The sequence below is a fragment of the Vombatus ursinus genome, unplaced genomic scaffold, assembly GCF_900497805.2.
Source record: "Vombatus ursinus unplaced genomic scaffold, bare-nosed wombat genome assembly UNPS02014909.1, whole genome shotgun sequence".
NCBI lineage: Eukaryota > Metazoa > Chordata > Mammalia > Diprotodontia > Vombatidae > Vombatus > Vombatus ursinus.
This window is the reverse complement of record NW_020954687.1, coordinates 438,566-463,806: the sequence shown is the minus strand read 5'-3', so window position 1 is coordinate 463,806 and position 25,241 is coordinate 438,566. Positions and strand designations below refer to the sequence as shown.

At 45.4% G+C, this 25,241-nt stretch overlaps 1 protein-coding gene across 2 annotated transcripts in view; it reads right to left on the bottom strand.

Annotated features, from left to right (window-relative positions):
* SYT2 (synaptotagmin 2) overlaps positions 1–24,887 on the bottom strand; it is a 177,697-nt gene extending 152,810 nt beyond the window's left edge. Inside the window, exon 1 of one of the 2 annotated variants that reach the window (XM_027843473.1) lies at positions 24,749–24,887. The gene's annotated coding sequence lies outside the window, so the exon portion shown is untranslated. Of the gene's footprint in view, positions 1–1,560; positions 1,637–24,748 lie in introns of those variants that run through there. The other variant, XM_027843474.1, reaches the window with a different exon arrangement.
* Positions 24,888–25,241: the final 354 nt, after the last annotated feature.

Here is a 25,241-nt window from a genome sequence, read left to right as displayed (position 1 = left end):
AGGTTCAAGAGGGAGGGAGGGAGACGAGAGACTGGAGATGCCAGCAAGAGCACTGTTGAAATATTTGGCTGTGTATTTAAGGCAGAGTCGTAACGAGGCTGCTGGTCTGGGGAAAACAGGGAGAAATTGAGGCACTGTGGGTCACGATGCAGGAGAACAAGTTTAGTAGAAGTGAGAGAGTGGGAGAAAAAGGTTGTGATAAGAGAATTTGAGATCTAGAAAATTATTACATAGGCCACAGTAGCTTCTCCCCACCTCCTCCAGATTGGAGTCAGAAAAAGGAAAACTCAACTGAATCTGTAGTATGAGAGAGTGAAACTAGACTTTAGGAAGCACTTCCTAAGTAAGTACACAGCCCTGGAATGTGTAAGTGAACTTGGTAATGGCATCTCTTCCCAAGAGACCTTTTAAAAGCAAAGGCTGTTATTATTTTCCTAGAAGGAGCTAAATACAATCCTACATGAAGGCTAGAGGATAAGTGAGATGATCTCTGGAGATCCAGGCTTGCATTTTAGAATAGCATTTCCCATTCTTGAGAGGTAAGGGCTGGGCACAGACTACCTGTCAATTCACTGGGACACAGAGTGTCCTTCTTTCCTTCTTTCCTTCCAGCACCTCTCAGCCACTTGTCCATACACACCTCACTCCAGCCCAATCTCTCTCTCTCTCTCTCTCTCTCTCTCTCTCTCTTTCTCACACACACACACACACACACACACACACACACACCAGCTATCCTTCCTTTACTGTGGTTATCAACTTTGCCCTCACAAATTGGCAAAGGGGAGGGGCCGCTAACTGGCATAGTGGATAGAGCACCAGCCCTGGATTCAGGAGGACCTGAGTCCAAATCCGGCCTCAGACACATAACACTTACTAGCTGTGCGACTCTGGGCAAGTCACTTAACCCCATTACCTAGCCAAAAAAATATTTGGCAAAGAGGAAGAAGGAAACCTAGGAAATCACAACACATCCAGGACCCCTTCGGCCAGGACTTCCTATTAGCTATGGTCATTTCCCTCTGAGTCTTCTATTTCAGTGTCTAGAGTATTAGGAATAAGGGGAGCTTTGGAGGAATCTTAAGTGAACCACAAAAACCCTAAAAAGAGGTTACATCCTCCCTACCTAGGGACATCTGTGTTGGCCTGTAATCCCATGACCTCACTTGTCTCTGTCTGTACAGGAGGAATGACAAAAATGGATACTGTCTTGGAATTAGAGGTAGGTAAGCAGTTTCTGGGGAAGGGTCTTGGGGAACCCACAAATCAAAGGATTCATTCCTGTCATAGACAGAAGCTATGTGGCCTTGGTCAAGTCACTTTCCTCTCTAGCCCTCAGCTCTCTCCTCTGCAAAGTAAGGGAGTTGGACTAAATATTCTCAAAGGTTACTTCTGGGGCTATTTTTTAAAAATACTATTAAGCAATGAATAAGAGTCAGCTGCAATCCTGACAAACACTTTATTTTAGTTATCTCTTGCCTTCTCTATCAAGCTGTATCACTCCATTTTCTATCCCTAGATTTTGAAGCTCTGCCTGTCCCACCCCATTCCCATCAATACCTTTTTGGAGCCTCAATCTCCTCCACTGGCTGTGTGCCTTTGGCAGGGTGGCTTCATTAAGGAAGACTCATTTTGGATGATGACTGTGCCTCATATACACTGCCTATCTCCCACTGCTCAACTGCTATAACTCTCACTCCCTTTCCAAAGCCAGCCCAGCCCCACTCTGCTCCAGCTCTCTGCCGGAGCTCAGATTAGTTCAATTATGCCTCATCTTGATATACAAACCAGAAAGCGGATAGGAGGGTGGGAGGGAGATGATAAAAACATAAGGTTAGTTACTGGAAGGGATTTAGAGATCACCCAGTCCAACTCCACTCCCTCACTTTATAGACAAAGAAACAGAAGCTCAGGAAAATTTAGTGATTTGCCAAGGTTGCACCACTAGGACGTAGTATGACTTCCCGTTTCCTGTCTCCGGATTGAACTGTGCCTGTGTCCGGTCCAGCTGGGTCAACAGCCTTGACTTCCTGGCAGAACTTTCTTGATCTTTCTCAGCGTCTCATTTGGCCAGCCCATTTAACCTTACCTTCCTGAAGTGAGGTGAGATGGCTCATTGGAGAAAGTGACAGGCTTAGAGTCAGGGCAAACTTGACTCTAATCCAATTCAAATCCAGCCTCAGATACTCCCTAGTTGTGCGACCCTGGGCAAATCACTTCAACTCTGTTTGCCTCAGTTTCCTTCACCGTAAAGCAGGGATAATAATTGTTCCTACCTCCCAGGTGTGCTGTGCGGATCAAATGAGATAATAATTGTGAAGTGTTTAGCACAGTGCCTGGTACATCATAGGTGCTAAATAAATGTTTCTTTCCTTGTTGCTAATGGATCGCCATAGTAAAGGCATGTGCTCTGGCCATGCTGCTGATCCCTGTGGACCTGAATCCCTCAAGCCTGAAACCTATTCAAAGTACCTTACTGACAGGCATTTAGGGGAAAATAAGTAGAAATAGATCCTGCCCATAAGGACCTTCCCATATTGTTGGGGGAGACAAAGAAGTAATGTTGCTGTTGTTCAGCTGTTTCAGTCATGTCCAACTCTTTCTGACACGATTTGGGATTTTCTTGGCCAACATACTCAAGTGGTTTGCCATTTTTTTCTCCAGCTCATTTTACAGATGAGGAAACTGAGGGAAAACAGGGTGATATGACTTGCTCAGGGTCACACAGTTAGGAAGTGTCTGAGGCCAGATTGAACTAAGGAAGGAGAGCCCTCCTGATTCCAGGCCCAGCACTCTATCCACTTCACCACCTAGAAGCCCAAGGAAGCAATACTACATGGTTTGGGAAAGAGTATTATGCAGACTGTGTATTCCTCCTTTAGCTGGGGAAGACTATGTTTTGGGAAATAAGACAATGTACATTTATCCCAACTATTCACATCTTCTCCACCACTTGTGATGTAAGTTGTGCAAATATTATTATACCCATTTAACATGTAAGGAAATGGAGATCTTAAGAGGGACCTTACCCACAGCCGCTCTAGTCCTGTATTGGAGGTAACACACACACACACACACACACACCACAGCACACATGTAATCGCCAGTAACAGAACTAAAGACTCCAGGGCTAAAGGGGACCTTAAGAGTTCATCTAGGTCACCCCCTTGCCTCTAGGCCAACAAAGATGGATATCCTCTGACCCCAAGAAAAGAGCATATCCTTTTGCTTCTTTGATGGCCCTTCTGGATCACTTCAACTTGCCCTGTCTCCTAATTCTATTGTCCCCTAATGAACCTTTCTACCATCATTGGTCTCTGGATCATAAAAGAAACAGCCCATGGCTGCCACCAGCCCCCTCTCACACTGAGTCAGCCTCATTGACTCCTGTGTTGCCAGTAGCTAATAGACTTTGCAGAAGCGATATTTATATTACAGTGGGATGAGAGGAGCAAAGGTGTAATTGGACTCGATTTGATTAAGTGCGACAACTCTGCGGTTTGCCACGTGTGTCATTGGAAAATGTGAACTGGGGATAGTTTATGCTCAAAAACTCATTTCCAGGAGGATCTGACATCTTCCTGTCACAAACACTCTCCTGGCCGCAACAATACAAGTGGCACCAGGAAGAAATGTGATTCATAGCCTCCTCAGTAAAAAAGACCTTGAGAAGTCATCTCCTGCAATCCCCAGCCTCCACAAGACACCACTGCTCCCCAGCCCAACCCAGCAAAAGAGCTATGACTGCTCTACTAAAATATTGACATAGACCTCTCCCTTTCATCCCATTGGTCAGCTGCTTCAATATATCAGACTTTTTGGTGAGGAAGCCTCGTACAAGAGCCATCTGCTATGAGTTACAGACTCATAAACTGTCAGAGTTGGAAGAAACTTTAGAGGTGACATATAGTTCATTTCTCTTATTTTACGGAAGAAAAAAATGAGTTAGTTCAGAAAGGTGATTTGATCAAGGTCACAAAATGGCAACTTCAGATGTCCTGAATAAGGGCATTCTGCTGCCTTTTACCATTGAGGGTCATCTTCCCCTTAACAGAGAGGGACTGCATCTTCTCCGCAGAATCAGAGAATTCCAGGGTCGGAAGAGACTTTAATGGAAATAAAGTCCAGCTCACACGCCAAAAAAAAAAAAAAAATGCCCAAACAATATAGCCAAGAATGGCTCAACTTAATGAATCTGAGGGGGGCTCCCCAAACTTTCCCTTCACATAATTAACACTGATTGCCCTGATGATGCTCTCATGGAACCCCTTGCTGCATTCTAGCTCTGGATTCACAGGATTCAGAGCTGCAAGTGACCTTGGGATTTCACAGAAGTGGAAACTGAGGTCTGTTCTGCCCAGTTCTCCCCTCCTTCTTGGGAAAAATGCACTGGTGGAGGAATACTATGAGCCCTTCTTCCATCTTCTTTCCTTGAGTCCCAAGGAAGGCATCGTCTTGTGGTATTGGACAATCTCTGCCACTTTTCTGTCTTTTGTCACAGGACACATATGCCTCTTTATATGCCTCTTGCAGGGATTTGAGTAGATAGTGAAGATGCTAGATGATTTTAAAAGTCCTTTCCTTCAAATTGTGAGCTTTTCCAGGATGGGTATATCCTTTGCCTTTTTTTGTATCCACAGCACTTAGAACAGTGCCTGGCACATAGTAGATGCTTTAAACTGCTTATTGACTGAATGACTTTTACGATGTATGAACAGGATATCAGAACCAGTGCCTACACCCCTGGGGCAGTTCACAGTCCTAAGTAAAGAGAGACCCTTATGTAAAGAAAATCTCCTTACAACTTTCTATTTGGAATAAACTGACAGGATGTTTGACCCAGGTCAGTGACACTTGGAGGAGAAAATCAAGAGGCCTTGGTTAGTTCTGGTTTCCTCACCAAACTTCCTGAGACACTGGGAATAGTGACCACTGGAAGCTGGGGAGTCTGTCTCTGAAGAGATTTGCAAGTAGAAAAGAGTTTTGTTTGGTTTCTACAACTTTATCCTGCCTTTTTCATTCACTGCCTAGTTGTTCCCCTTCGTTTCCCCCTCCCTTCTTCTCCCTTTAGTTCCTTCTTTCTCTCACTATCTTCTCTTGCTCATCACAATCTCTTGTTCCACTGTTCTGTTGTTAGACAACCTTCTCATCTACCTTCCCAACAAGCACAGTGTCTGTAATCTCTTATCAGAGATTGATGGTTTAAGATAAATGCCTCCCCTTAGAAACTCCCGTCTTCCCCAGTGATTCCCTCACTTGCAGCTCGGCTCTCAGCTTGTGCCTTCTGGAATGAGACTAGAGAGGCAGGCATGATCACCAGTGGGGAAGAAAGGGGGAAGAGTCACTCTCCTAGATCTGGGATTGGCAGCCCTCAGTCCTCTCCTCTTTTGAAGAACCAACCACCGTTGTCACAGGTGCCAGGAAAGGGGACCACATATCACTTGGAAACTAGTTTCCTCTGTATCAGACAATCCCATTCCATCCATCAGTGATGAGGCTGATACCTGAGGATGGAGGGAAGGCCCGAGGTTGGATTTCACTTCTCAATTTCCAAGGAATGTGAGAGGGAAATGCCATTCCCTTGCTGGCAACCTGCCAAAAGGCCAGGAGACCCTAGGTCCTAAGTGTGAATTGAAAGCAGAGTAGTTGTGCTGCTGAGATCCAGCTATCTGAAGACTCAGCAAACCTCTAACAATAGGGTCACAGTCTCCAAGGCCAAGGATTGTTTCCCCAAGGAAGAATAGGACCAGATGCCTAGAGAATGGGGAAGGTTATGGTGGAACAATTGCTGTTTGCTCTTTCCTGAGAGGGGATGAAGAGCAGGGGCAGCTTTGAGTCCTTCACACGGTCCACTATGGGCAAGTGTCCTGGGGCTGTGCTCGTTCTGCACTGAGTAGCTTATCTTGCTAACTTAGCTTGAGAGTCATCAGGGCATCAAGCTATGACTGGCTTTTCCTGGGCTTAGCAGGTTAGGGAATGGAGTAGGCAGAACAGGCAATGCTAAGCTGGTCCATAGGGTCTCAATACCTGAGATCCATCTGTGTACAAGGTAGATTCAAGGAAGAGGGAATGAAGAGAAATTATATATTGTGTGTGTATAAAGGGGAGGGGTGGATCAAGAACCCATCTCTGACTATGGCCAGATAATTTCTCATAGGAAAGAGGGGTCAGGAGCCTTTTCTTCTGTTCTCCTTCCTTGGGAAAGTGAACATTGCGTAAGTTGTCTCCACAGACCCCAGGATACATGCCCCATTGCCCTCAGTGAGAAGCCTCTCTGCTTCTATAACTATGCCTCTGTTTTCTATCCCCTACATGGAGACTACCTCACTGCAATGGCAACTGTGATCCTGGAAATGCAGTGATAGGGGAAGTGACCATATGCCAAAATAATCAATTACAACGCAAAGGGGCATTGAGCTTCCTGATCTCTCTTTGGTGATTGAACAGCTGTCAGGCCAGATGTGCAAAAACAATGCCAATGACCAGGCAGCTGAGTGAAATACATTTCACTGTGTCTGTACTATACCCTTTCAGTCTGGGGTCAGTGGCTAACTGGCCACACTTCCTGATCCCACATCCTTCCCAGAGCCAACCCCCAACTCCTCCCTTTGGCAGACAAGAACACTAAGCTGACTGTGCTCTTTTTCTGTGCCAGCGACAGGCAAAGCCACCGAGGAGGAGACATGAGGATGTATATCCCAGCCCACTGGTTTTCCTGACTTGTGACAGACTGGATGTCCAAAGTGCTAAATCTTAATTACATCAGACAATTGCTGAGAAGGATGTAATCCATAACTCTCATCAGCAGAGAGTCATCAGTCCCACCAGCTACCCAGATGTCTCTGATTAGAAGGCTGGGGAAAGCCAGGACCCATACCACAGGTATGGGGGGAGGGGTGAAGGAGGTGGGGGAAGGAGATCAGTTGGGACATGAAACTAATGTTGAACAAAGGACAAGAGGACATCAGCTTTTTACTATAGCAAAAGGAATTTGAGTTAGATACAAGGTTCAAATTCCTATCTGTGATGGTTAGCTCAAGGAGTCATAGACTTACCTTCCAAAGATCTTAATGAATAGGAGAGGCCTCCAGGTGTCTGAGACAGACTGACCCAATATGTGCTTTTGGGGAACTCTGAAGCACCCCAGGCCAAAGCCAAGAGAAAAACAAACCCACGAGTATCCATTTACCATAGAAAGGATCCACCCTCTCCAGAAATCTCCAGGTATATCATGGGTTTGGGTATTGAAGTGGAAAAGGACATTGTACATTACCTCAGTTTATCCTTTTCCTGTGTTCTTAAGAATGTGATGACTCTGTCAGAAATTAAGTCTAGATAGTTCCAGAAATCTTGACAGTTCCATCCCTGAGCTCTCTCTGGATTGAACTGTTAAGGAATTCCTGCTGAACTGGTATATTTCATGCATGAAGCCCAGGAGGATGGCCCAACTCAAGGCTATGCTATTATTTTGGGTCCTCTGACTTAAGAAGCCTCAGATAATCTGGCATGTGACCCTGGACAAATCACTTTGCCTCTCTTTCCTCGTGTGTAAAAGGAGCAGGTTGGACCTAGTGATCTCTAAAATTCCTTCCACTTCTGATATTTTTGACACTCCATGGTTGGGACAACATCTAGGAAAGTTTCTAGACAGTACCCTGAACGTCAGTGGATACCATGGCCAGCACTGGTCCCCTGTCTCGGAGAAGCCCAATAAAGCCAATGAGCACTAATGAACCAAAAGAGGGGAAATCCCTCCTTATCTCCTTCTCCAAGACCAGCTCCCTGCTTCCAACCCCCATCAGGACCCTCTCAGCTCACCTCCTCAGCTTTCAGGCTACCCCAACTCAACAGTTCCAGGGCCTGGAAGCTCCTTCACCTCTGGACAGCCACCCAGCTAGACAAATCCACTGGGTCTAGCTTCTCTCTGGCTCCTGGTCACTCCAGTTGCAGGGCAGGAGACCCAACCTCACTGCAGCTCAGAGCAAGGGAAGATGGGTGACAAAGGAAATGGAGTCTAAGAGGGTTAAGGGGCCACAGGATGATTCCCCTTCCTTGGCCTCCTAGGGAGGCTTCAGACAGACTGTTACAGGCTCTACCACCAATGGCTGGATCTTCGCCTCATTTCCCAGGAACAGCAGTGTGCTGCCGTTGAGAGCAGAGAAAGCTAATCTAATTTCTCGGCTGTGCTCCCCCTGCAATGCCAGGACTGATTGGAACCAGGGCAACCTTATTAAAGTGATGCCTTTTTCTCCCAAGCCCTCCCAGCGGGGAAGCCAAATTGGGAAATAGAGTCCACTGATTAACCCTTTCGTCCCCACCCACTCTGACACCCCACTGCAAGCCCACCTTCAAGGAGCTATCTCTCAACCTGTTATGTCTCCCTCTTGGATCTCAAGAATTATCAGGGCTCTAGGATGTCAAATTTCCAGCTAAAATTCCTCCACCTGAAAGTCTTGTATTCCCCCCAGGATTCCAAATCATTTAGAAATAAATAGGAACTTCCTGTCCTGGCATTCAAGGTCTTCCACACTCTGGTTCCAATGGGCTTTTCTGGCCTTATTTCATGCTAGTCCCCTTTAGGCACTCTATGCCCAAACTGGACCACTTGCTGTCCCCCACTGCCATCTATCTCTGTGCTACCACCACACATTCGTGCAAAACTGTGCCAGCCAGACAGCATTGTATCATGGGAAAACCTGGACTTGTAGTCAATACAGGACTGAATTCAAATGCCAACTCGATTTGTAACCACGGGCCAGTCTCCATCCTTTCTAAAGCTTTAATTTCTTCCCCTGTAAAAAGATGATAATGTTACATGCACTGCCTACCTTGTGAGGTTGTTGTGAAGATTAAATGAGAAAATGCTTTTTAAATGACCTATAAATATCAGTTATTATTATGCCTGGAATGGACTCTCCTTCTTATCTCTGCCTGACCACAGAATTCTGAAAGGGAAAAGACTTTCCAGGATCACCTCGTCTAACTTTCTCATTTTACAGGGGAGGAAACTGAGGCCCACAGAAGGAAAGTATCTTCTTGTCCAAGGTCACATTAGAGCCAGCATTTCACACCAATTCCTTGAACTCCAAATCCAGAGTCTTTGCATTGCTCCAGCCATTCTCAAAGTGTGGCATGTGGACCCTTTGGAATCCCTAAGAGCCTTTCAGGGAGTCTGCAAAGTCAAAACTATTTTCATAACAGTAATAAGGTGCTATTTGCCTATTAAAATATTCCTCCTTTTCCAACTACATATCTGTGCAAGGCCAGAATTTCTTCATATACTTTAACCAAAGTAACATATCAAAAAAGAATGAATGCAGAAGCAAATAGGAGAATCCAGCTGTCTTTTATTGAGTCAGATATTAAAAAGATTCTTGAAAATATGTAAAACAATACCATTCTTCTCACTAATTCTTTTATTTTGGAAAATATAGTTATTTTTCATTAAAATGGTATGCTAACATGATTAACTTGATAATGGTTCATTATTATTTTTAAACGAATTAATAAATACTATATTTTAAAATTATCAGCTTGAATTTTAATATAGTAAATATCAATAAACATAGCCCATGTAAAACCAAAGCTTTTTAAGGTCCTCAATAATTTTTAGGAGTGTAAATGGTTCTGAGACCAAAAAGTCTTAGAAATGCTGCCTTATACCATGTTAAAATCCTCCTCTTTCTTCAAAGTCCAGTTCAGGTACCACCTCATCCATCATCCCTTTTCTCATCCTCCTGGTTGAAAGTACTTAATAGAGATTCATGGTTTCATACAGGGGGTGGGAAGAAATAAGCCTATGATCCTCCTTTTCTGCTCCCCTTTGAACGGGAAAAATATTTCTGGTTGTTGATGTTTGTAAAGTTCATTATATAAAAAAAAAAAACTCAAAATTTTCTCTCCCTTTTCAAATTTTCCTAGAGCACTTTGTATCTCTTCTTTGCCTACATCACATGTCACCTTGCCAAAGGATGTCATATCTACCACTTCTTTCCTCATTAGATTGGAAGTTCCGTGAAGTCAGAGAGACTTCATTTTTCATCTTGGTAGGTGCACATTGTAGATGTTTAATAAACATTTATTATCTTTATAACACCCCAGGAGGAGACTGGAGTGTCCCAGCTCAACTGAAAAGCATGTCCCTTGGTGGCACAGTGGATAGAGCACTGGCCCTGGAGTCAGGAAGACCTGAGTTCAAATCCAGCCTCAGACATATAATACTTCCTAGCTGTGTGACTCTGGGCAAGTCACTTAACCCCAATTGCCTCACTAAAAAAAAACAAAACAAAAAACAAAACAAAAAAAACCATGTCCCTTGGTTTTCCATAGAAAGATCTGTCTGCTCCAGAAGTCTCCAGAGGGCTGAGTATCGGAGTTGAAAAGGACCTTGAAGGTCATCTCAGTCTATCCCCTGAGTGTGTCCTGAAGGCTGTTATGATCCTACCAATAGTCAAGTTATTATTGTTGCTATTGTTATTATCATTATTTTATATTCAAATCTATTATCTCATTTATACAGCACTTCACACTTTATAAAATGTTTTCCTCACAACAATCTTATTTAATGCCCATTTTACAAATAAGGAAACTGAAGTCCATAGAGAGAAAATGACAATTACAGTAGCAGCCTTGACAGTTTCAACTGTGAGCTCCTTTTGGACTAAGTCTGGACCACCTAGGCAGCTAAGCCTAGAATCAGGAAGACTTGAGTTTAAATCCAGCCTTAGACACTTGCTGTGTTATCCAGGGCAAGTCATTTAATCTCTGCCTGCCTTGGCTTCCTCAACTGTAAAATGGGATCATAATAGCAACTACCTTACAGAGTTATTGTGACTGTCAAATGAGATAATATTTGTAAAGCACTTAGTACAGTGCCTGGCACATGGTAGGTGTTTAATAAATGCTTGTTCCCTTGCCCCGCCCCCCTTTTGGGAAACTCTTACTGAAGTGGCATATTTTGTGAGTAAAGGTCATTTGCAGATATACACATTCCCTTATACTTACTTTCATAAACATCCATACTCTCACAGTGACACTCATATCCACATACTCAAATCCTCTCATTCTCACCCACATTGTGGCAGAGCTCACAGTAGAAACCATGTGTCCCAGCACCCCAAAAACTCACCCTTCCTGTGAGAAAACAGAATCTAAAATGTGCATGGCTTATTCTGTAGAAAGAGAGGAGGAGACTGAAAAAACTAGAAAGACCTAGAGAAGGACGGTCTCTTTCCTCCTAATGAAGAAGAACTGGAGAAAAGGAGAAGGGTACAAGAAGATCACTTAGAAGAACTAACTTTGAGTATCCCAAACCCACTCTCTGGGCCCAGACCGCCATGTTGCTATCTTAGACCTGCCTCCTTATTCTCATTTTTAAACAACAAACCAGGAGATAAGAGCTTGAGCTGAAACAGGAGAGAATAAGGTTGGCTATGAGGAAGGATACCTCATTTGTAAGGGGTATGAGATAGGAGAGCTCCTGAATGGTGTCAGGCCTGGAGTCAGGAAGACCTGAGTTCAAATCCTGCCTCAGACTCTTACTAGCTGTGTGACTCTGGGCAAGTCATTTAATCTCTACCGTTTCCAGGTTCTTCATCTGTAGAATGGGGACAATAACAGTACCTACCTTCCAGCATTACTGTGAGGACCAAATAAGATAATAATTGTAAAGTGCTTAGTACAGTGCCTGGCACATAGTAGGCACTATATAAATGTTAGCTTTCTTTCTCCCCCCAGAAAATTAGTTATCCCATCACATCTGGGCACCAGTCCTTTGGAGGAATATAGCCATAAATAAAAATGATCTCTGTTGAGTAAGGGGACAAGATGGGGGGGAGGGGTCTAATGTGTTTCACTGTAATTGGTTTCAGATAAGATTAGCAAGTCTGGAAGCCAGAAGTGGGAGTAGGGGACAGAGGAGGGAGGAAAAGGAGAGGAGGAAATGAGGGAGAAGTGAGGGGATGGAGGGAAGGAAGTGAAGTGGGAATGGAGAGGTAGAAGGAGGTGGCAGGAGGAAGGAAAGGAAAAGAAAAGGAGGGAGGGAAGAAAGTATAGGAAGAAGGGAGGAAGAAGAGAGACGACAGAAAGATAGAAAGTAGGAAACAAGGAAATGGAGAAAAAGAAGAGAGGGATGGAAGGGGAGGGAACAAGCATTTATTAAACACCTGCTATATATCAGACACTGCAATAAACACTTTGTAGGTATTATTTCATTTGATCTTCACAATAACCTGTATGGTAGATGCTTTTATTTTTCCCATTTTACAGATGAGGAAATTGAGGCAGACAGAGGGTTAAGTGATTTGCCCAGGGTCACACAGCTAGGAAGTATCTGAGGCCAGATTTGAACTTCCTATCTCCAGATCCAGGACTCTTTTTAATTTGTATTTAACGGCCTCTCAAGGAGGGAGAGAAGGAAAGGAGGGAATGGAGAGAGAGGAAATAGAGTGAGAAAGGAAAGGAGTGAGGAAGTGGGAGGGGAAAGAAGGGAGGAGAAGATGGAAAGGATGGGAAGAAAGGAGTGAGAGCAGGAAGGAGAGGGAAAGAGGAGAAAAGAGGAATAGAAAGTAGAGAGAAAAGAAGGCAAGGAAAGGGAGAAACGGAAGTAAGAAGGGAAGGGAAGAGAGAAAAGAAAGGAAGAAAAGGAGAAGGAAGGAAGGAAAGAAGAAGGAAGGGAAGAAAGAAGGAAATAAAAAAGGAAGGAGGGAGGAAAAAATAGAAAGAGAAGATAGGAGGGAGGAAAGCTTTCCTCCTCCACACTCTGCAGTTGTCTCACACTCCCTTTTTTCTCTCTTTCGTTAGCTAACATGGATACTACAGTCAGAAGGCATGTCCCTCTATCATGTTTCGATGCCTCCTCCAACTCTCCATCTACCCAGTATTCCCCTTTCTTGCCTGTTCTACTTTCCTTCTGAATACCTTTGTCCCCAGTTCATTGTGAGTAAATGAAGTGCAGGGGTCAGACTGGGGAGAGGGAAGCCTGTGACTTCCCCCGAGAATTGGACAGAGGATTCTGGGGGCTAATCCCACCCACTCCATCCTCCTTTCAACTGCTGCTCTAGGTCAATACAAGATAAAAGGAAATTCCTGTCCTACACGGAGGTGGAAAGGGTTAACTCAGCAAAGCATCCCCTCCCAGCATCAGAGCCCCTGCTCACATCCATCCCTCTTGCAGCTCACCGCCCTCCTCTCCCCTTCATTCATTTCTATTTTTCTTGTCCCTAGTGCAGTGCTCATAGTTACAACCACTTAAACTCGTTATTAAGATGCATGGAAAAGTAATGGGTGAATTCCGCCTCTAATTGCAATACTCCCTAATTGCTAAATTCCAGAATCACCAGCCTTCTGCTAATTATGAGAAGCCCTGCCTCGGAACCAGGTAAGGGTGAGGAATTCCTCCTGGGGGCAGGGATGCCCTTCAAGGGGGGCTTCCTCACCTCCACCTTCCCAAGATACTGCATCCCTAGCCTGTTAACAAGTGCAACAGAAGGTTGCATTTGTAAGTGCTAAGGAGTACTCAGATTGCTCATTGCTCCACAAACTCCCAAGGCTCCTCAGCTTTCTTTCCTGGGGGTAGGGAGGGGATGATACGTGAAGAGGATGGTGAAAGAACCTCCAGGAAAAGGAGGAAGCCTGGAATCTGCCCCCAGAGAACTAGGAAGGCAGGAGGGCACTGATTACAATGATCCCTCTGCTAGGAATGTTCACAAGCATAGAACCCAGGCCTAGGTACTGGAAATAGTGGGTTAAGGGGGAAAAGACAGCCCCCTTTCCCATCTGATGCACAAATACAACTTCTTCCCTAGGCACCTCCCAGTTAGATGAAGGAATTAAGCACCTACTATATGCCAGGAAGTGCGCTAAGTGCTTTACAAATTTTATTTCACAATAAGTCTTCAATTTCACAATTTCCTTCAAGGTAGGTGCTATTTTGATCTCCATTTATAGTTGAAGAAACTGAGGCAGAGATTAAATGGCTTGCTCTGGATGGAGGCCAAATTTGAACACAGGTCTTCCTGGCCCAGTGCTCTATCCACTCACTAGCTGATGAAATTATGGTTTATGCCTCAGGGACCTCCCAGACAGTGCGAGGAGGGGGAAGGGGAAAGGCAAGGAAGAGAATAAGTATTTATATGCTGCCTGCTACCTGCTGAGCACTGTGCTAAGTGCTTTACAAATATTATCTCATTATCTCCTCTCCCCTCCACCCTCCATACAACCTGAATGACTAAACACTCACGCAGCAACAATTAGATGTAAAGTAAGAGAGCCAAAGCTGAGCAGATGAGTTCTAGGGGCTGGACTAAAAAACGATCTGAGAGGGTTTAGTCCTGGAAGGCTTCTTGGAAGAAGGCACCTCAGAGAAGGCAGCACTGCCTGTCAGTCAACCAACATTGATTAAGCACCTACTATGTGTCAGGCACTAAGCTAAGTGTTGGGAATTCAAAAAAAGGCCAAAAGAAGAAAGAAAGAAAAGGTCTCTGCCCCTCGAAAAGCTCCCAAATTAATAAGGAAGCTAATATGCAAACAACTATGTACATGCAAGATGTATAGGATAAATTGGAAGCAAAATATACCAATAACTAGATGGTGTGGTGGATAGAATGGATGACTTGGCATCAAGAAAACCTGATTTTAAATCCTGCTTTAAACACTGTGTGACCCTCAGCAAGTCACTATGTGCCTCCGTTTCTTCATCCATAAAGTGGAGATAATAATATCATCTACCACACAAGGTAGTTAACAAATTAAATGAGTTAATATATGTAAAGTACTTTGCAAACCTTAAAGGGTTTAATGCTAAGTGGTAATAGTGATAGTGGTAGCTGTAGTAGTGGTAGTAGTAGTAGTAGTAGTAGTGGTGGTGGTGGTAGTAGTGGTGGTGGTGGTGGTGGTGGTAGTAGTAGTAAAAGAAGTAGTAGTAGCAGTAGTAGTAGTAGTAGTAGTAGTAGTAGTAGTAGTAGCAGTAGATGTCAGAGAGAAGATGCTAGCAGTGAGGGAACTGTGAAAGACTTCCTACAGAAGGTGGGACTTGAGCTGAGTCTTGAAGGAGGCCAGGGAAGCCAGAATGTGGAAGTGAGTGAGGAGACAGCCTGTGAAAAGAGCTAGAAAACAGGTCCCTGGAGGTCTAGGGGCTCTGAATCCTTGTCTCTTTGCTGCTTTTCAGGGTTAAGTGACTCCTGCTTCCTCTCCTCCCAGAGAAAGGGAAACCAAAGTCCAATGAAGGCTAATTCCCACCCTCCTTCACTTTTTAGCTCCGGGAGATTCCAGTTTGGAAGTCAGAGGGGAATTTAACTCGTGAATCTTTGAGTCCAATCTTTCTGAGTCCAATCTTTTGTGGCCAAGGAACAGGAAAACCAACTGTCATCTACACAGAATTTTAAAGTTTGTCAAGTTAGCCATAGTTTCAGGTTAGCAAAGACTTGGAAGTAGGAGCCTCCAATTAGAGAAAGGCGAAATGAAATGTGGTACATGAATGTAAAAGGCTCTTCCTGCAGATATGAACACAAAGAATTCATAAAAGTGAGAGAAGACCAAGAACTGATGTAAGGTGAACAATATATAACTACACTAATACAAAAAAGAAAGACAATAAAATCAAATTCAATGATATGTAATGAAAATGGCAAGTTGAGAAAAATACATCTGTCTTGGCAGAGGTGGGAGACCATGTGTGCAGGATCAGACAGGGTTGATGTGTTGACTGGTTTTGTCTATTTTCCTCTTTCTTTTTAAGTCTTTGCCACAAGGGATGAATTACTGGGTAAAAGACAGATATATTCAGAAATTAATGTGATTTTTAAAATTAGGTTTATAAAATGTATTACATACAATATTTCCCAACAACCCTGTGAGGTAGATGCTCTTGATATTACTATCCCTATCTGTCAGATGAAGAAACCAAGGTTAAGTGCCTATGGTCACACAACTGGTGAGGGTCACAGGCTGGCCTGGAGCCCCATCTTGCTGTCTCCCAAAGCCCAGCATCCAATGCACTTCCTCACAATACCTCCCTAAGGGCTGGATCATCCTATTCCCCAAACCCTCCCCACACCCCTGTTTTCTAGGTCCAGGGTTAAAGTTCTAGCACCACACCCCCTTCCTGCTCCCCACCCCCCATACACATACCCCAAATAGTTTAGCTCCATACTTCTGAGGTTCAGGTGTGGCCATTTAATTACCAAAATGAGAATGATTCAGAGCCCACCCAGCATTAGGGCTGGTGATGATATCAAAATCCCATTATAGATAAGGGAGGTATGAAATGAAGCTGGGTTAACCCAGTGGCTGTAGTCAGCTAAAACGATAACTCAACCACAACTGGGTGGTTCTTCTCTTACCCTGGGAATTACACAGCTGCCAAAATTCTGTCTGGTTGCCAGAATTCTCTATGCCTGCCTGGCCCCAGCCCCTGAGGATCCGTTTTCTGCCTTGCCTAGAACCAACACCAGCCTGTCCTCCTCCCCTTGGAGGTGTTTCCCATCTCTCTCAACTCTGAGCACACCAGTGCCTGGCTCCTCACCCACTCTCCCAGCCCGATTCTCATTCTCTCTGACCCTTACCCCAGAGGCCCCAGGAAACCTAACCCACTAGAGAGGAAAAGGAAATGTTTCTTTTAGGTCTGAGGCCTAATTTCCTTGATATCTGGTGCCTAGTTTCCTCTTTGAGCCTTACTTAAAGAGATCAGCATGGCCATCATAAATAATCATTTATTTTTATTGTTGTTTCAGTTCTGGGCACCACATTTTACGGAGAATATGGAAAGGTAAGAGAACATTCCGAGAAGGGCAATGGGGATAGCAGAAGACCCTAGCTCACGTAGTCTGAGGATCAGCTGAAGGAAGGACAGAGAACACAGGCTAGGAGTCTGAGGTGGGATGGAGAATGTGGACATAGGTTCTTTCTTCAAGTTTTTAAAGAACTTCTATGTAGCAAAGAATACCACCCGTTTCTGCTTGGCTCTGAGGCAGAATCAAGAGCAGTTGCAAAAGGTAAAATTGCAAAAAATAAAGAATAATCCTGCAACTCCTTTCTGTCTTCCCCTCCTCCCCCTGCCCTATATTCAAGCTGTTGCCAAGGACTATCGATTTCAACTCTGCAACATCTCTTGAATATGCCACCTTCTCTCCTCCGACACTACCACCACTCCTCACCTTACACTTGGACTGTTGCAACAGCCTGATGGTGGATCTGCCTGCCTCAACTCTCTCTCCCTGGGATTCCATCCTCCATTCAGCCACCAAAGTGATTTCCTAAAGTGCAGGTCTGATCATGTCACACCCCCCCCACTCAATAAACTCCAGGGTCTCCCCATTGCGTCCAGGAACAAATACAAAAACAGTCTGGCTTTCAAAGCCCTTCCTAACCTAGCCCCCTCCTACCTTTCCAGTCTTCCTGAACATACTCTTCAGTCCAGTGACCCTGGCCTCCTAGCTGTTCTAGAAACAAGGTAGCCCACCTCTCAGCTCTGGACACTCTCTCTGGCCTGTCCCCCAAGCCTGGAATGCTCTCCCTCCCCATCTCTGCCTATTAACTTCCTGGGTTTCAAATTAATTCCAACTAAAATCTCATCTTCTACAGGAAGCTTTTCCCAAAGCTTCCCTCTGCTGATTATTTCCTATTTATTTCTATGAAGTTTGTATATATTTGTTTACTTGTTTCTCCCATTAGACCGTGTGCTCCTTGAGGGCAGGGACAGTCTTTTGCCTCATTTTGTACCCCTAGACTTAGCACAGTGCCTGGCACGTAGTTGGTGCTTAACAATGTCGATTGATTAATTGGTAGTGAGAGCTGTCCCAAAGCCGAAGAGTCACGGCTTCCCCTTTCTTGAAGGTCTTCAGCACAGGCTTCATGACACTCTGCTAGATATATTGAAGAGGGCATTCTTTTTAAAGTATGGGTTGGGTGAGTAGGCCCCAGAAGTCTTTATGGCTCTAAAAGTCTTCGATTCAGTCACTGTTGGGTTAAAAAGCTATTTGCACAAAGTGCTCCCCTAATAACCTTATTTACTGCCCATTTTACAAGGAAGGAAACTGAAGCTCAGAGAGCGGAGGTGGCCTGCTTAAGGTCACATAGCTGAATTCGGGGAGTTAAGACTGGAATTCAGGTGTTCTGACTCTAAAACCAAGCACCCTTTGCCTCATACCGTTCTACTTCTCCAAGGCTATGTAATCTTACCACTCCTAACTATGTTCCTATGGATTCCTACGAAAGCATAGTAGCCACTGCGAAAAAGGTCATGGCCAACTTTTACTTTCCCTTCCTCTCTCACCTCTTCTCTCATGTTTTCCTCTTTCTCTTTTCTCTCTCCTTCTCCTCTTTCTCTTTATCTCTTCCCTCCCCTCTCCCTGTCTTCTCTCTCTTTCACTTCCTCTCTCATCTCTCATCCTCTTCCTCTGTCTCTCTGTTTATGTCTGCCCTTGTCTCTCTGTCTTTCTCTATGTCTCTGTCTCTGTCTTTTTCTCATCCTCTTCCTCTGCCTCTCTCTTTATCTTTCTCATCTTCTTCCTCTCTCTCATCTCTTCCTCTTCTCTCTGTCTTTGCCTCTGTATGTCTCTCTCTATCAGTCTATTTCTCTGTCTCCCTCTCTTTCTCCATATGTCTATTCATTTCTTTCTTTTATTTTCTGTCTCACTCTCTCTCTCTCCATCTATTTCTCTCTTTCTCTATCTCCCTCTCTATCTCTCCATCTATCTGTTTCTCTCTTTCTCTCTCTTTCCCCATCTGTCTGCCTGTTTCTCTGTCTCTTTCTCTCTCTCTCCTCATCTGTCTCTCTGTCTGTCTCTGTCTCTCTCTGTGTCTTCCCTCCCCCTTTCCTCCTAACAAGAGCTGCTGATAGGCTCAGAAACAAAAAGGCACAGTCAGGCCTCAGTTATTTTCTGTATATTCAGTTTCCACTTAGTAGACACCCTGCCACCAGTGTTGTGTCCTAGGCCAGCTTCCCTTTGCCCCCAGCCCTCTTCCAGTCTGTTTATTTCCCCAACCAGTTCTAGCAAGTTTCCTGGGAATGCAGCCCTAGACTTTTGAGGAAGACAAAAAGGATGTGTCCCTCTGATGAACTATAGTGAATAATCTAGGTCTTGGATGATACCAATAAAGACACATACCTTCCTCATCTCAATGGAAGGATAAGACCTATGGCTGTGGAATATGCTATACCCATACTGCGTGAATTGGTTTTGCTTTAGTGTTTTTCTGTTTCAGGAAGGTTCAGTTTTGGTAGGAAAGTGCTAGGGGATATGACTATGGTATAAAAAAAGACAACAATAAAAAAATTTAAAATAATAAAATCAAATCAATTTGAAAATAATCCAAAAGAATTTCTGCACTGCACCCTTTCCCCAAAGATGAACCATATGAAAAACCAAGTGGAAAGGGCTTTTGTGTTATCATCAGCCTTGAATTATCTATGCTCATATTCCCAGAGCATTAGAGCAGGTACCAGGATCATGAAAGACTCACAGAATTTAGAGTTGCTAGGGCCCTCAAGCAGCCACAGGGTACCATCCTACTATAACACACCACACAAGTGGTCATCTAGACTCTGCTGGAAGACCTCCGAGAGGGGAGACTTGATACTTCCCAAAGCAGTCTGTTCCAATTTTGAACACTTCTAATTGTTGGGAAGGTTTTCCTGACATCAAGCCTGAATGTGCCTCTTTGTGGCTTTTACCCGTCACTGCTAGTACTGTCCTCTGAGGCCAAGCAGAAGAAACAGGATCCCTCATCCACATGGGGACTCTTCTGACGCCTGAAGATGTGCCCTTCTACCCCTGGTCTTCTTTGCTCCGCACTAAATAACCCTAGCTCCTCCAACTTCCCTTTATTCCTTCACTCCTGTCTCTGATAAATAGGTGGCCCTTCTCCTTGCCGTGGCCAACCCCTCTACAGGCACCCTTGATCTCATCCCCTCCCATGTTCCCCTGTCAGATTGTCCCAGTTATCTCCTCTCTAATCTTTAATCCTCACTCTGATCTTCAATCTCTCCCTATCTACTGGCTCTCTCCCTGCTGCCTACAAACACATCTATGTATCCCCCACCATAAAAAAAGGAAAAACCCTCCTGGATCCAATATCCCCCACCATAAAAAAAGGAAAAACCTTCACTTGAGCCAGCCATCCTGGCTAGCTATCATTCTATTTCCCTCCCATTCTCAGCTAAACTCTTGGGAATTGCTTCCATTCCCTCTCCTACCACTCTTTTCAAAACCTTCTGAAATCTGGTTTCCCACCTCAACCCAAACTGCCCAGTCCAAATTTGCCAGCAATTTCTTAATTGCCAAACCTAATGGCCTTTTCTGAATCCTCTTCTTGCCCTTTCTGCAGAAGCTGACATTATTGATCCCATTTTTTTAAATAACCACTTCTCCATAGGTTGTTTTTTTTTTTTTAATGTTGTTCTCTCCTGGTTCTCCTCCAACTACAGCTACTGAAAGACCCAGAAAATAAAAGTCTTGATGCCAAAGTCCTTGGCTCTGTCAAACATTCAGCATCAGAAACCAGATATGTTGGTATCAGTGGGAGAAACATTAAAGAAGATGCATTACCATCTGCTTTTCTGCTGTACCCTAAAAACCAAGGGACCTTTCCCCTTGACTTTCAGCTGAAACCTCCTATCACTGTTGTCTTCTCCTCTCATGAAAGCACCTTGAGAGCAGGGACCATTCTGCTTTTCTATTTCTATCCCCAGCACTTCATAGGTTGCTTTGTACAAAGTAAGTGTTTAATAAACACCTATTTATTCATTTATGTGCCAGTCCCTGCCCTTAAAGAGCTTCCATTCTTCTTTGGGGAAGTCAAATTTCAGTTCAATATGAAGAACTTCCTAAAAATTAGAATTGCCCAGTCATGGAATAGACTGCCTTGAGGAGTAGTGAGCTCCCTATCAGTGAATGTTTTCAAAGCAAAGGCTGGATGACAACTTCCTGGGAATGCTGAAGCAGGAGAGAACTGATTCAAGTAAGGGTTAGGCTGGTTGTCTCCGAAGCCCCTTCCGATGTTGGGATTCTCTGATAATGACTCATTGGCTATAATTTCATTTCTCCAGTACGGCCAGTTGACATATGGTACCTCTCCTTTCTCATGCTCTTTATCTCACTACTCTCTCTCCCCTCCAATACTCAGCTTCCCTTCTCTCCAGGTGGATGCATGGGCTGGGTTCAGGAAGAGATATTTGGCTTCAACATTATAGAGGTAGGGTTACTGAACACAGGGAAATCCAAGGTCATCTGTATCTTTGATAGCAAAGCTATAAGGCTTATTTGGAAAGACACCAACTTTCCTTCTCCACTGACTAGGACTAGATGAGGGTAGGGATGGGATCAGGGGGTTTCTCTGACTGGAGCTCTATGGCTTTTTTCTGCAGCCTGGAAGTGTGAGGGGCTGAATAGCGGCGGCACATGCTCAGAGACTCCTTTTTGGCACAAAGGGAGGAAAGGAGAGAATAGGCCACTATGCTAGGTTAGGGAGAATTTAGATCAGACTCTAGAAAAGGATTCCAACCCAATGGCAGAGGAATAACCCAACCCAACTCAGTTCAACACTTCATCAACCAAATGCTCTCTTTGCCCAAGAAGAAATCCAGTCCAAGACATAGTGTGATTCCAGATGCAATCAGCTCTGGGCACCACACCCACTTCCTTCCTTACAAAGCTCTCCCCCAGCCCACCTGCCCCACAATCTAAGATAATAAGGAGCCATGGATAGCCAAATGCTCCAGTAACCCACGTCTGTGAAACCAGCAGCCTGGTCAATAGCACCTGCTCCCCTTGGCAGAAGGGAGTCTACTTGCCCTTCTTCTGCCCATTTTCTGAAGTACACATGAGAATAAGGGGGGAGGATGATTAAGGAAGGCTAGTTTAAGACACTCTGGGCTGACAATCATCTGTCTTCTTTGCCCATGGCACTCCCAAAGTTAATATAGGGGACTAAACTATACATGGCCTCCAAGAGGAAGGATTCCCTACTCTAGACCCTCCTTATACTGCCCTCTAAGGTGAGCAAGCTTGGGATCTGTCCCCAATGATTGAACATCAATGGATTTAGACCTAGAAGATACTTCAAAGATTAGTAATAATGATAATAACAATAATAATAGCTAACATTTATATAATACTTATTATATGCCAGGAATCATGCTAAGCACTTTACAAATATTATTTCATTTGATCCTCACAACAACCCTGGGAAGTAGGTGCTATTGTTCTCCCCATTTTACAGATAAGAAAACTGAGGCAAACTTGCCCAGGTCCAGACAGCTAGTAAGTGTCTAAGGCCAGATCTGAATTCAGGTCTTTCTGACTCCAGGCCCAGTGCATCATCCAAGAAGGAAGGGGACTTATCCAAAGTCACAAAGTTAATCAGCAATAGATACAGAATTCAAAGCCAAGTCATGAGATTTCAGATTCCACTACATTCCACTTAGATACCCTACCTACACCACAATGAAAAGGCAGCCCAAATAAGGAGGAATGATTGAAGGAACATGAGCAGTCATGGGGAACTCACTGCACAGGACCCATGAGTGGACCCCTGACTCTGACAGAATAGGGAGCAGTTGGCACCAGGGCCTCCAGGGCTAGGTGGCAGTATGTTATGGTGTGGGCTCCAGGAGCTGACTCACCTGCTGTGTCCTGAGAGAAGGCTGCAGACTGCAGAGCCTGCCAGGCCCAGCTCTCCCACCAGGCACGTCTCACTGCATCAGAGCTCTCTTGGCCCCAGGGCCAGAGTCCTGCCCCCTACTCTGATCTTCAACCTTCCTTGGCAAAGCGGTAAAATAGTGCTAAGAAGTAGGTGGTCTGGGCCAGAATCAGAGGAAGGAGGCTAAAAGGATTAAAGTCTTTTTCTCTTCCACCCCTCCCTTGCAACCCCTTTGCTGGGGCCACTGGGATGGAGAGAAGAAGATAGGAAATGGTTACAGCCCCCCCCACCCTAAAAAACCCTTGTTAATGTGTTGAGGCAGGGAGACTTTCAAACAGCCACCACACTTTCAAACCTCTATGAGGTCTTACCATTTTCTCCTTCTCCTTTCTACCCTCTCATCAGTCAACTCTGTAAAAATCAAAACTACAGTGCCCTGTTCCCCCACCCCCAGCTTCCACCCCATTTGGGGCTGCTTGACCTCCCTTAGCCTCTACCTGCTCAATCCCAGCTCAGTTCTCCATCCCACCTTTACCCTTTGTTTCTTGCTTCTTGCCAAGAGACCACAAGAGCCTTTTTCTTCAGCAGCCCTTCTCATTTCATCACTTCTTTTCTCCCTCCACCTCGCTAATGTTTCCCCTTCCACCACCTCTTTGCCATCCCAGAGGAGGAGGTTTTTACCCTATTTTTGATGGCTTCTAGGCCACCCAGGGGGCCCAATTCTTCTCTTTCCCACCCTTTGTCTAGGTTCCCAGGACTGTTCAGGCAGTCATTCATTTGGAATGCAGTGGATAGACACGGGAAAGCAGGGAATTTGAGCAGAAAGAATGACTGGGAATCATAAAACTTGAGTTCTAATTTGGATTCTGCCACTGCCTCCCTTTGTGACCTTGGGCAGATCACATTCCCCTCTGGGCCTTAACTTCCTCATCTGTAAAATGAGGCATTTGGACTAGATAATCTTTAAATTACTTCTAGCTTTAACATTTTTTAAGTTAAAAATACATTCTATGACTCTACTGTCCTATGGGCCCCCAATCCTAGACCCACCTATGTGGGAAAGTGTATGAAGAGGGGGAGGGGGGTACTGGTGTAGACAGAGGGGGAGGCATTCTGATTTTGCAGAGGGGATGGGGTAGAGAGATAAAAGAGACCTTAAGGAGATTCTTGAGGGGAGAAAGGTCAGGGATGCAGGAGAGATAGAAGTAATGGGACAGATAATTTTCCCTTTGGTGGGGCAGTCCAGAGGAGGGGGAGAGAGGTAGAGGTTCAAGGTGTTGGTAGCCCCCAGAAGTGAAGAATGAAGGAGGCCATAGGGACATATGACCCCAGCTCTTGCTTACCCTAAGAGTCTTGGCAGGAGAGAGAACTGGCAAGGGAACCTGGGAAGGGGCAGAAACATGCTGAGTCATGGGATTTGGGCAGAGGGCAAGGGGTCTCCTATCTCCCTTTTCCTCGGTGCCCTGCCTCCTTTGGGTCCCCACTTCCAGATATCCCCTATTGCCTATTCCACCATCTTTCCTTCCCCACTTCAGGGTCTCTATGCTCTTCCCCCTATCCCACCCCCCCATCAATCCCACTGACAGCTCAAGCCGCAGGCTTTCCCCCAGAGCCCTCTGCAGGTGCTACCGAACTCCCCGACGGCTCTGCCCTGTCGGGGGTTGTGAGAGGGGGCTGGCCTTGGAGGTCCCGGAATGGAACTAGAGAGTAAGGTCCCTGGTCCCACGGGAGTGTCGGAGGACCTGACTGGGGTGCGAACCCCTGCTCCTTCCTCCTCTGCAGCTTGTCACCTTGAGATGTTGGGACTCTGGGCTGCCCTACCTTGTTCAGACCGAGGAGTCATCTCCTCCTCGCCCCCTGGGGGTTGGGGGGCTGGTGGAGGGAAACCACTTCCAAAGCCGCTTCGTCCACTTATACATAGGGGACTCCCTTCCAATAAAACCCTAAGTCCTTAGCACCCCGGGCTTTGCTTCTATGCACCCACCTCAAAGGGGAAAGGATCCGACCCTGCAGCTACTCAGTCCTGCCGCCCCGAAAAGAAACGCCACTCCCTATCTCCAAGAAGAAACTTTAAAGGAGGTGGGTAGGTGCCCCACGAGGAGAGACTCACCGGGGTGCAGCCCCGAGGGAGCTGGGGAGAAAGGGGCTCTCCCGATGAAAGAGAGGGTGCTTGGTTGGGAAGATGCGGCAGTGGTAGCAATCTAGCCAGGATGCATCTGTCTCCACGGGACCGGGTCCCTTGGTCTGTCTCTGCCCCAACTCCGCTTCGAAGTGTCTCTGCTGCAAGACTTGCTGAGCTTAGCAGTCTGCGCCCGAGCCAGAGGTGGGAGGGAGGGAGGGAGGGAGGGAGAACTACGGATCAATGGGCGAGAGAGGCGGGGGAGCAGCTGCAGTGTGGGGGAGGAGAGCGGGGAAGTTGGTGCTGGTGCTGCTGGTGCTGCTGGTGCTGCTGGCGGGAGAACCTGACCCTGCTAAGGGTTTCAGGGTCGTTTTGTGAGCCCCTTTGCTCAGCCTCGCACCAGCCTTGCTAGTGCTCAACTCAAGGACATTGTTGCTGACCTCACGGCTTGGAAAAGTGGGGTGTGTACATCGAGTGGGGAAAG